At 40.6% G+C, this 12,237-nt stretch overlaps 1 non-coding gene across 1 annotated transcript; it reads left to right on the top strand.

Moving 5' to 3' along the window:
- Positions 1 to 11,318: 11,318 nt before the first annotated feature.
- On the top strand, positions 11,319 to 11,444 carry LOC113831133. The gene has a single exon (XR_003479910.1). It is a non-coding gene; the product is annotated as a U6atac minor spliceosomal RNA (small nuclear RNA).
- The last annotated feature ends 793 nt before the right edge of the window (positions 11,445 to 12,237 follow it).

The raw sequence follows: 12,237 nt of genomic DNA, 5'->3' as shown, positions 1-12,237 counted from the left end.
CAAGGGAAGAGCTCTTCTCTTTGCTCAAAAACATGACTAGAAACTCAAAGCCTAAAGAGATGTTCATCATACCTAACTGTGGGATTTGTATTAGATTGATATGAATGAATAGAAAAATCTCTTAGAAAACCTCAATGGTATTTCTTATCTTTTCTTCTTTTAGATTTGAGTTATCTCTGACATTTTCAGAATGGCTTCATACTGCATAAATCTTCAGCCCAAGACCCATGCATAAGAATCACACCCATCCTAAAGCCAGAGCCCTCTGTGGTTTTGACTCTCAAGTTGTTACACAAATGTAGTTCCTTAGAGTGAATACTTTCAAATTTTTTTATTTAACTTCTCAATATGCATTTTGTAGCCACCAAGATTTTGTCATGGTTTGATATCTCATTCCTTTTATTGTTAATATTATTCCCTCAGATGCACTCTTCACTCTATCTTCAGACTTGAACTGTTTCAACTCTATCTTTTGTCTCTGCCTTTGCAGCCACTATTAAAGGTATTTGTGCATTTTGTTTTATTCACTCCAGAGAATCCTGGTGCTATGGCAACCAGACTTGATCACCACTACGGGACACATATGTGACCATAGGAGAAGTAACCCTGAATACCTTAAGAGTAAATGAATAAATCTATATTTTTGGCACTCTAATTTGAGCCCTTTTGCAAATTTAGAGGGAAAATGTAGCTAAAAGTTAATCTAGTACTGATTTTTGCAATTTGAAATATTTTAACCTTCTCTTTTTGGTCTTGGTATAATTTAGCATTTCCCTGAAGTTTTGAGAAAAACCAGAACTCTACATCTAATTGACTTTTCACTCACTCCAATGGGGAAATCTCAGATGTCAACTCCAGGAAGTGGGTCTCAATCTCAGGCAAATTTTGGAAAGCCAAATGATTGTCTTCTAGTTTATTTGATCACCACCTCTGCAGCTCCATAATGTTACTTTCAGGTGCATTTTAACTAAATCACTATGGTTTGAATCTGTGCCCAGATGTGTTTGAACTTGGAACCATGGTCTCCATTGCTATCTGGATTTCTTAGCTGTATGTTTCCATTCCTAATATCTAGATGTATATAACAGAGTCTACCTGAATAGTCACACACACCCAGACACCAGAAGTATTGAATAAAATCCCATCTTTTTTTATTAGAATAAGGGGAGATTCAGTCTTGAGCACAACCAAACTTTTTTTTCTGTTGGGTATTTTGGTATATAAATTAAGAAAAAGGACCAGAAATTGGCAGTGTATTCTCTAGACAAGGAAACTTATAAATATTGTGGTATAACAACCCAATTAGGATACTGTGAATATATTAGTAGTAAGTGATAACTAGTACTTGGGGGAGAGAGGGATTAAATGAAACAATAGATATGATATAAAACTATACTATAGTACACCACACATATGAATATCTTTTTATGTCATAGAATTTTGTTTTCATTTGTGAATTTGTGTTTTATGAAACAGATATAAAAGATTGTGGCATGGCCAAAAAGGATAGAAAAAGCCTGTTCTTATTTGTTCATGAAGTTTGGCTACTCCTTTATCAAATCTTAATTATATATCAGTTATTTTATGGGGGGGAGTTCAAAAATTCAGTTAACAAAATTTGTATTGGTGCTCTTCTGAAGCAAATTAGGAGAAAGATGTTATTTGGATCCACTCCTTTGATCTGAACATCTCTAACTCTAATGAAATCGTATGGTATATAGTACCACCCATTTCTTTCCATGAGTCAGGCAAGTTCTCCTAGGAGCATAGGGTGGTAGACAGGAAACACTGAAGGTTCCATAGAAAAAGTTCAAATCAGAAGGAAGACTAATTTGATAATCTGAAAATAAACAAAGGGCAAGGAACAGAAGAACCAAGTTCCCCTGAAATGTATAGAGCTTTGGACATGCCTCCCAGGTTATTCCTGAGTTCTCACTCTAAAACCTCCTACTTGATAATAGAATTCCATCTGTATCCAGTGTAGGGGTCTAATACAAGTCTAGAATTGACACCACTTGGGATTTCTGCTTAGTCAAATTAGCTTCCATCTTAAAAACTGCCCATAAATACAAAGATGGGGTTCTTGTGTTCATTGCTATTCTGGATGAGCCTAACTCTTTGGTCATAATTAGGAAGGCCAGTGATGAGTCATTGATCATTAACAGTTCTTCCTAACATTTTCAAACTGGAGCTAACACATGCATTTCACACAAGGATTGCTGAGGGTAGGGGAGGCTTGACAATTATAACTACTTTATTTACAATCTGAAGGAAGTGAATTTGCAGTGGGAAATAATAAAGAAACAAGGATGTACAGGGTCTAGAGAGATGGCTCAGTGGTTCAAAGCACTTACTGCTCTTCCAGAAAGCCCAGGTTCAATTCCCAGCTCCCACATGGTAGCTCACAACTGTCTATAACTCCAGTTCCTGGGAATCTGGCTTCCTTACACCGACATACATGCCAAATACCAATGAGCCTAAAATAAAATTTTAAAAAAATGAAGAAGAAACAGAGGGTTACCTAGAGACCACGTGCACCTCTTTCTTACCACTCTCACATGAACAATAGTGGCCCCAAGGGCCAGTAGTTCTGAGCCTAAGTGGTCCTAACCTGGCACTTTTCACACATGACATTGCTGCATGGTTATGAGGCAGCCTCAAATTAATTTATGGTATTCAAGATTCTATTACTTGAAGGAACAACGTCTGACCAAAGAAAGAAATTTGATTACAAAATGATGTTTTCATGGGTCATTCCAGGCCCTCCAGAAACATTTTTTCTCGGATCACTTAATATAACAGGTAATATTCAAAATGGGTCTCTGCCACTGATGTGAAAAAATCATACCTCCTATTGAATTACTGGGATCCATCCAATATGTTTATGAAAATAAACTTGTCCAAAAGCTCAGAGAGTTGTGGCAGAGTAAGTTATCAAAAGAATTAAAAATAATTGGCAATACCAAGTGGCATGTAGTGTATTTGGCTGCAATAGAGCGACTTTACACATAAGAAGCCTGAGACCCTGAGAGAGTAAGTGTCGTCTTTGAGAGTTCTCAGATGCTGAAAGGTTGAGGTAGAAGAACAGACATGTCTATGAAACCAAGCACAGACTTCTCCCACAAAACCCACCCACACACATCTGTTCTTCCTAAGAACAGTTCCTGGATTCTATGTGTACAGCTCACAGTGTCACTTAAAACAAAAAAAAATAAGATAATGTTGGCTCATTCACAGTCTCCCTGGGGAAGACAACTTTTATCACTGTTGGTTGTTACTGGGCCCCAGGCAGCTGGCACTGTTCATAATGACTCCCAGTTAGAACCATTAGTGAAGGACGATGTGTTTAATTTATAGTGTGAGCTGGCTAGTGAACTGAATAAACCAAGACATACTCGAAAGGTCCTTCCAAGGCTGTGGCACATCCTTGCCCTTCCAGTGTTTCACTTCCATCCTTCTATGTTTCCATGGAAACGGATGCCTAATGCTCTGGTAAGGGAATTTCATTTCTTACTGGATCTGTACCATGTAAAGAGGCAGCAGGAGTAATGCAGAGCCCAGAAAGTAGCTGAGATGGCAATTGTGGTAGAGAGGAGTAGAATCAGGAATCCAAATTAAAGAGATGATTAATTTAATGCAACAGCGGATTTGCCTCCACCTCTAGAAGAGCTAAGGGTGTCCTTCCAGCTTCCTTACACAGAGTGTCCTTACTGGAGTGTCCTGGATCCTTAGATTTAATTTCTCTTGCCTGTCCATCCACTCATCTTCACAATCTCCATGATGACTCTGTGCTGCACTAACAAACTCATCTGGCACAGGGAACAATCCCACTAATGGGTCATGCACTTCATTCCCCATTTTATCAGAGGATGACACCTGGAAATGGAGCACAGGAATCAGAAAGTATGAAAACAGGAAGACATGGAATGGGACTAAACTTTGAAGCCACATTATCAACATACTTTGTTCAGCAAATCTCTACATCCTAGGTGTTCTCTATCTCCTAAAAGAGTAGCACCAGATGGTGAGCAAGTGTTTAAATGCAGGATCCCATGGAAAGTATTTCCCATTTAAGTCACATCAGTGAAGCTATGGTAGGTGGCTCTAAGTGCCAGAGTATAAAGACTTGAACATACACTTCTTTTGACATCTATGTTCTCCATCAACTAATGTGCTCCTCATTCATTTGTACTATCCAGGACCCTTGTATCCCTAGCTCTCCAACCAAAGTCCCTCTGATGTCACTGTCAGTTACCTTGGGCTTTTAATCTTCCCCTAAGTTTTAACAACAGCTCATCTAAACTGGAAAATACCCTTTACCTTGACCTGACTAGCATCTATTCTGATATGCCCAAATGCTACTGGTCTAACAGTCTGCAGGATTCATCCTAATGAGGACAGAGGCTTCTACTGGGACCACTTAGGAGTCTGACTGAGTCCTCAGTCTATGAGTCATGAGTCTGTGATTCATGGCTACTTCTAGCTTCTGGAACTGGATTTAGCATAAGAACAGTCTGAGGGAAGGAATGTGTTCCAGTCATCTTCCTTGCATCATGTTATAATGGGGGAGGGCATAGCTGTGGTTGTCGAAGGCAAAAAGAGGCCACCTGAAGCAGGTGCCCAGTCCTCTCTCTACTGTGAGATTTCTCTGGTTCTCGCTTGTCTTTCTTCTTTCTTGTTATAATTTTCTTTTTCTTGTTGTTTCTCCCCCACTGTCTCTTCCTGTCTCCTTATTGCCCATGTTTTTACTGGCCTCCTTGATTTCCCTTTCCTTGTTCTCATCTCTATCTGACAACTCCCATTTCTAACTTTTCATCTCCAAGAGCTATGAACTCTTCCCTTTAAAGGCTGTAAAGAAGTCTGCAGAGACCCCACCTGTTATCTACTCTACCACCATCATTCTTATTCCAGGGAAGACAAAAGGTCATCTCCTGGGAGAAATCTGTGTTCCAGGGAACCAAAGACACACTATGACAAGGAAGCTATGGGCCAGGTTCACAGCCTAGCCATTAGTGATATCTGCACTTCTGAGACTGCCCCAGCAAGAAGGCCCTGTGCATTGATATATGCCTACAGAAGGAGTCCGAGGATGGAAGTACACTCCTTGCTAGCTTCCTTCCCTCACTTCACCCTATCAGTTACCACTTAATATTATTCTTTACAGGCACCGTCATACTGTCTCCCTTATTCCTCTGTTTATCCTGTTGATTTCCCTATGGCAAGAATGACTGATAACCTTCCTAAACACAAGGCTAGAGTCACTTACAATCTCCTTCCCTAAAGGCTGCAAAGAGAGCTATGATCTTGAAAGTGATGTGTATAATTTTCCATGCAGAGCCACCTACATAGTAACCACTGGGTGTGGATTGTGGCCTTCCTCCTAAAATGCGATTTCAACACAGTCTTTTATGTCTATCTGTTGAACTGAAGTTAAAGTAAATGACATTTTTTATATTTTGCTTTTAAAATTTATTTACTTATTATGTATACAGTATTATGTATGCATCAGATTATAGATGGTTATGAGACACCATATGGTTTCCAGGAACTGAACTCAGGACCCCTTGAAGAGCAGCCAGTGCCCTTAAACTCTGAGTCATCTCTCCAGCCCAAAGTAAATGGCTTTTATCAAATGCTAACCAGGAGGAGCCCTCAAGGTAAAGACTAGCCACATCCTAGTTCAAGTAATTGAGGTAATTGACAAAGGCTTTCCTTTAGTTCCTGGGACAGTGACTGGATGCAACCAAAGCCAGGCTAGGGGTGAGCTCCAGCTTGCCAACTTCCAACCAGCCTTCCCTATTGAGAAAGAAAAATATCCTATGTGTAGATAGGAACACTCAACACATAAGAATTGGCCAAGTGCCCAGTGAGCAGAGCCCCCTGCAACCCCTAAGCCAGAAATCCACTCTAAGAATATAGCAACAGCCTTTGATGGCAACTCTTTAAACCCCTTAAGATAATTGTGGATGTGTGTACATGTATCTGTGTGCATGCATCTGTTTCTAGGGAGATATTATAGAGTTTCTAGCATTCAGTAAGATAAAAAGTACTACAGAGCGCTCTCCACTGGACTGAGAATAGATGTGGATCGCTTTGTCTCTACTCTCTTCATGCTTTTCCTTAGACATTAGGCAAGGGCCATTTTATAAAAATTACTTTCTATGTTATAATTATTGTCATTATGTAAATTACCATAATACTTTGAAATACAGATATCTTGCCTTTCTGTTTCCCAACATGGGAGACCAGTAGAATAAAAATAATTGGAGGGTAGAAAAATTATTTTTCATTCAATAAGGGAGTTGTACCCACTCAGGTCTCTTCATTTTTAAGTTTCTGAACCAAATGTTTTATGCATTTTATAAAGGGAGAAAATGATCAAATATTCTACAGAAATCATTTAAGTTTATTCTGTTTGTTCCAACAGGCAGCCAGTTTACTTTCAGATGGCATAGAGAATGAGTACCCAGAGCCTTTTCCTTTGTATGCTGTGAACAATTTTCAACTACAATTATTTAGAATATATATGAAAAGTTTAGAGAACCTTTTCCCATGAAAAAAATACCTAGGTAGATGTCAAAATTCTTGCTTTTAGAAGGCTAACACTAGACTCTTCAGGACAATTGAATGATAAATCACAGAAAGGCTTCGATAGAGGTTCATGTGTAGATTGTTACAAGATAAAAATGGAAAGATAAAAAAATCAGGGAGGAAAAAATGAGGATGAGGGACAGAGGGAAGAAGTGTAAGAACAAAGAACAATGGGGAAAGACACAGAGGCAGGACAGGTCACGCAAATAGAAACTGGCCTACAGTCATTGTGACAACCTAGTCAATCCCACTGGGTTAGGAGGTATCTAATAAAGTGCAATTCTGTGTGTACCTGTAAACACATTTACTGAGAGAATTAACATGTGTGATCATAAATGGTACAGAAAGGCCTGACTTGAATGTAGACAGTGCCATCCAAATAGTCAGTGGGTCTTCAGGGGGCAATATTGAAGAAGTGTGGAAAGAGAGAAAGCCAGCCAGTGTGTGCCAGTTCCATTGTTTCAAGAAACTGTTGCCCATGCCTGCTATTACTGTGTGTAGACATCAAAGTCCAAGTTCTTCTTCAGCTTTTCAAGATAGTCTTATAGTACTGAGTCTTCAGGTAGCTTCTAGGGCTGTAAATGATAAGCTGGGCTGCACCATGGGTTCCTGTTTTTCTGAGACTTCCATGTATAGGGTTCTCCATTAGCCTGTGGCCATTGTTGAGCTAAACTGTCTAATTGCATAAACCAATATAATAAATCACCTTATATTTACATGCGTGCTTTTTTATTGGTTCTTTCTCTCTGGAGGACCCTAACAGTGAGCCTGAGACTGGAATCATAGAGGGAAAGATAGTTATAGAGTCACTGGCCCTGATATGAGATCATCAGGGTCTTTCAGGTTCTTAATTATTATGGAGTGAGTGTTGATAATCTTTCACAAAAGACTGAGCTTACCATGAATTGGATACAACTTAGTTTACTAACTATTATATGACTTTTCCTCTGGATATGTAAATACATTTTCACCTCAGAACAAGAGAGTAATGACAGACAAAAAGCAGTATTCTGTCCAAGTCTAGCTTAGAAGACAAATGATCTGGGTGGGGGATTGATTTCAAGAGCATGAGATACTGAAGGCAAACTGCATCACTGGAATGTGTCCTAGGAAGCTTAATGCAGTTAGGCCATTGAGAAATCCTATCTGCACCATGATGAGACAAACAAAACAATCAAACAAACAAACACCATTGAAGAGTGTAGTATCCTCTCAGTAACTTGCAGACACTTTGTTATAGCCATATAGACAATATTAGCCTAGATACCTAGGACCCATAGTTGGCTATAACACAATGATGACTATTCACATTCCTCTTCCTGACTAGCTCTCCATTGCATAAAGATTCTAGGCTAGCCAGAGCCCAAGATTAGGAACATTCAAGGACATCATTTCTAATCTAGATGACCTAATTTCAAAGTATTACCACCATTTTCAGAGGGTTGATGGGATGGGAGGGAGGGAGGTACCTACTTTACTTAGAAATATGCTTGACCAAACTTAACCACATGGCCGGGACTGAGGAGCAGCAAGTGCACACACAGGTTTATAGGGTTAGGAAAATGATTTTCTCACTGTCTTTCAGAGAGCAGCAGCCTTCACATGCTCTGCCTCCAACACCTCACAAAACTACTCCAAATTCCATCTATAATACTCCATCAATCAACCCAGAGGCCATTGAGTTCTGCTGAAAAAGCAAAAGAACTCACATGGAGGTGGATGTGCCTTAGGCTGTCCTGGGGAGGGAAGGGAAGGTCATGTTTCTATATCGCATGGGACATAGCTCCCCATTTCCCATTACCCGAAAAGATTTCTATGACATTTTTTTCTATTCTGAGTCTTATCTCATCATGATACAAAAAGATGTACAACACCAACATCTTAAAACAGCTTGTTAAATTAGAAACAAGCTTGTTTTACATGTCAATCTCAGTTTCCTCTCCCTCCCCTCCTCCCCTGCCCCACACCAACCTCCTATCCCATCCCCTTTCTGCTTCCCAGGGAGGATGAGGCCTTCCATGGGGGAATCTTCAAAGTCTGTCATATCATTTGGAACAGGGCCTCTCCCGTGTTTCTAGGGTGAGAGAGCATCCCTCTATGTGGAGTGGGCTCCCTAACTCCATTTGTATACTAAGGATAAATACTGATCCACTACCAGAGGCCCCATAGATTAACTAGACCTCCAAACTGACATCCTTGTTCAGTGGGTCTGGAACAGTCCTATGCTGTTTTCCCAGCTATCAGTCTGGGTTCCATGAGCTCCCCGTTGTTTAGGTCAGCTGTTTCTGTGGATTTTTCCAGCCTGGTCTTGATCCCTTTACTCATCACACCTCCCAACTAAGCTGAACTCTGATCCAAGCTTTTTGAGGTAATCAAATTTCTAACAATTGCTAACGGCAATTACAATGGAATGTGAATAAAAGCAATGACTGAACATGGAGCCCCTATCATGCACAGAGTGCTCTGCTAACCCCATACCTTAGTTCATGTTTTGTAATATACACAATAGCTGCAAGATATCGTTATTATCACTCCCACTTTACTGCATAAGGAGTTGTCTTTACATCACAAATAACAGACAGAGCCTATCATTGTTCTAAGTACATCCTTTATGAAAGAATCAAGGCTCATTTCATTCCCCTCTGAGCTCTTCAGTGGCCCAAAAGTGTCCTTCTCACCCAGTCTGCAGTTCAGGCCCAGTACTCCCTGTCCTGTCACTCAAAAGGATCAACCCCTTCACAGGGGAAGGTGGCCTTTGCTACTTCAAAGCTTTGTGTTGTGTGCAGTGAAGCAAATTTCTTATCGTTATTTTTTTGGAGCCATTTTTTCCCATTTTTAATTATAGACTAGAGGTACTGTGTGTTCCATGAACAATCATCTTACTGACATGTTATTCTGAAGCTTGACTTCATTCACCCTGACACATGCTGGTTATGAAATACACCACCGAACAGAGTCGTAATGAAGTGAGGCCAGGGAAAGATTAAATTGGAATCTGAACTAATGCCAGCTAAGAGACCCTGCCTCCACTTTATTATTATTATTATGTTTAATAAACAATCATTCATGCTCCTGGGAGAGGGAGACAATCAAAGGCACCACAGGGGACCCATAAAGGAAATGCTTTAAACCTTGAATAAAAACATGTTTGTTCAAACCCAGAGCTGGTCTTTTTTGACTCAACATGAATGCAGTAAGTTCTTGAGAACACAGAGGCATTGATAGGCATAAATGTGGTGCTTGAGTTTTCAGGGAGGAGGCCCAGGCACACCTCTCATCTCCTCTTGCCAGAGTAGCTGGCTATGGGGGAGAATTGCCTGGCTCCAAGTAGAGAATCTGTGCTTCGGTGCAACATGATTATCACCTGATGGATGACAGGATAAGGACTGTCTGTTCTGTCTCCCAAGGACCTGAAAATACTCTGATCATCTATGAGCAAAATGAGCAAATCCAGTGAGCAATAAAGAGATTAGCTATAAATATGAGCACCTCATAGAATAGATGTCACCCCAACTACAGAAGGCAGAAATAGGCTTAGACATTAAAGCAAAGTATAGCTGAAGGTTAAGCTATTATTGCTAAATTATTGATATATCCAAGGGAAATAGTATATGTGGAAAGGCATTTATCTGTATGGAACATAGATAAAAAGACACCCTGAGTCACAATGTACTGCTATGTCACATTATACCCAGCACAAAGAGACTGGACCTGGCTCAGGAACACCTGGAAATTGTTCTGTTTGAGAGCCTTAGCCAGACTACCCCAGGCTAGAGTTATACTTTCTGTTTTCATTTTGATAGATCTGAGGTTTCAACCCAGGGCCTTAAATGTGTCAAAGAAACACGATGTCAGGGAGCTACATCTCCAGCTTCAATATCTGAACTTTTTCCATCCATATCCAGGGGACATAGATATCCAGCAAAGTCCTGAGCAAGCTGCAGTATACTCAAGCCAGCATGATCTGAAGAGATATTATGCTATGAATACAGACAAAGCTATGGGAAGTATGTAAAATCACAATCATCTAATAACATTGCCTTTCTTCCTAGTAGTGAAGGGTTAAGTTAGGTGAAAATGAGAACAGGGATAAAACAAGAAGTGTTGAGCCAACATGGTCTCTTAGCAGGTAAAGGCCCCTATAGCCAAGCCTGATGACCCAAGTTCAGTCTCTAGAGTCCACATGATTGAAGGTGAGAAATGCATTGTCCTTTGAGCTCTACGCACATGTTATGACACACAGATGACTATACATATACACATATGCACACGCACATGCATGTACACATACACATACAAAGTGAATAAATAAAAATGCAGTAAAAATAAAGAACTCTCTAAAATAAAACAAGAGAAGAAAGAGTGAAATGGAACATCCTGGAAATGCAAACACCAACACAGCCACAAAAGCTTTGATCTACAATGGTGTCCTGCCTGAAAAATATGCTAGGGTAATGGTGGCATAGAACTTATGGAAGTAACCAGCCAATGTCTGATTTGACTTTAGGCCCACTTCACAAGATGGAACCCATATTCTATACCTGTCATTGTTTAGGTGACCAAGGACCAGAGACCTAGGGCAACACCAAGGATTACTGGTCTACATTTTTATACTAACAATAAAATGACTGCTAGTGATATTCTATATACTCAAGGATGAGTGCCTTATTCTTCCATCAACAGAAAAGCTTTGTCCTGCAGCAGATGAGTACAAATATAGAGACCTAGTGTTGTATGAAAGGAGAGAAGGTTAGCACTCCCCTTGACAAGGATGGAAGAGGCCCTTGGGCCTAACAACACGCATACGGTTAAGGCATTGCCACCTACTTCATGGCATCTAACCACTGTTTTTGAAATTTGCAGGCAAATGGATGGAACTAGAAGAAACCATCCTGAGTGAGGTAACCCAATCACAAAAAGACAAACATGGTATGTACTCACTCATATATGATTTTTAGACATAGAGCAAAGGTTTACCAGCCTATAATCCTCTTCCCCAAAGAAACTAGAAATCATGAATGACTCTAAGGGATAAATGGACCCCAGGAATGGGAAGTGGCATAAACTCCCGAGCTAATTGAGAGCATGAGGGTAGGGGAGTGGGTGCTGCCATAATAAGAGCACAAGAAGAAGAGGAGAGGAGAAGAAATGGAGGAGCAGATATATTGAGTTGGGGGAAGAATAGAGGAGAGAGAGCAGGATGAGAGATACCATATCAGAGGGAGCCACTATAGGTCCGAGAAGAGATCTGGAACTAGAAAGATCTCCAGAGACCTACAAGGATGACACGATCTGACAGTCCGGGCAGTGGAGGAGAGGATGGCCTAGAAGCCCCTCCCCTAGAATGAGAGTGATGACTACTCTCTATGCTATCCTAGAGTCCTCATCCAGTGGCTGATGGAAGCAGAGACAGACATACACAGAAATACACTGAGCTGAATTCTGGAACCTAGTTGAAGAGAGGGAGGAATGAAGAACGAAGGGGTCTGTACCAGGTTGGAGAAACCCACATAAACAGTTGGCCTGAAAAAGGGAAAGCATATCGACCCCAGACACTCTTTGGGAGGCCAGTACGGGACTAATCCAGCCCCCTGATCATGGATGCCATCGGGGAGGCCCCTGCACTCCTGGGAGCCTCCGGAGGTG

This window comes from Cricetulus griseus (genome assembly GCF_003668045.3).
Source record: "Cricetulus griseus strain 17A/GY chromosome 1 unlocalized genomic scaffold, alternate assembly CriGri-PICRH-1.0 chr1_1, whole genome shotgun sequence".
Lineage (NCBI taxonomy): Eukaryota > Metazoa > Chordata > Mammalia > Rodentia > Cricetidae > Cricetulus > Cricetulus griseus.
This window is presented reverse-complemented; position numbering and strand designations above follow the sequence as displayed.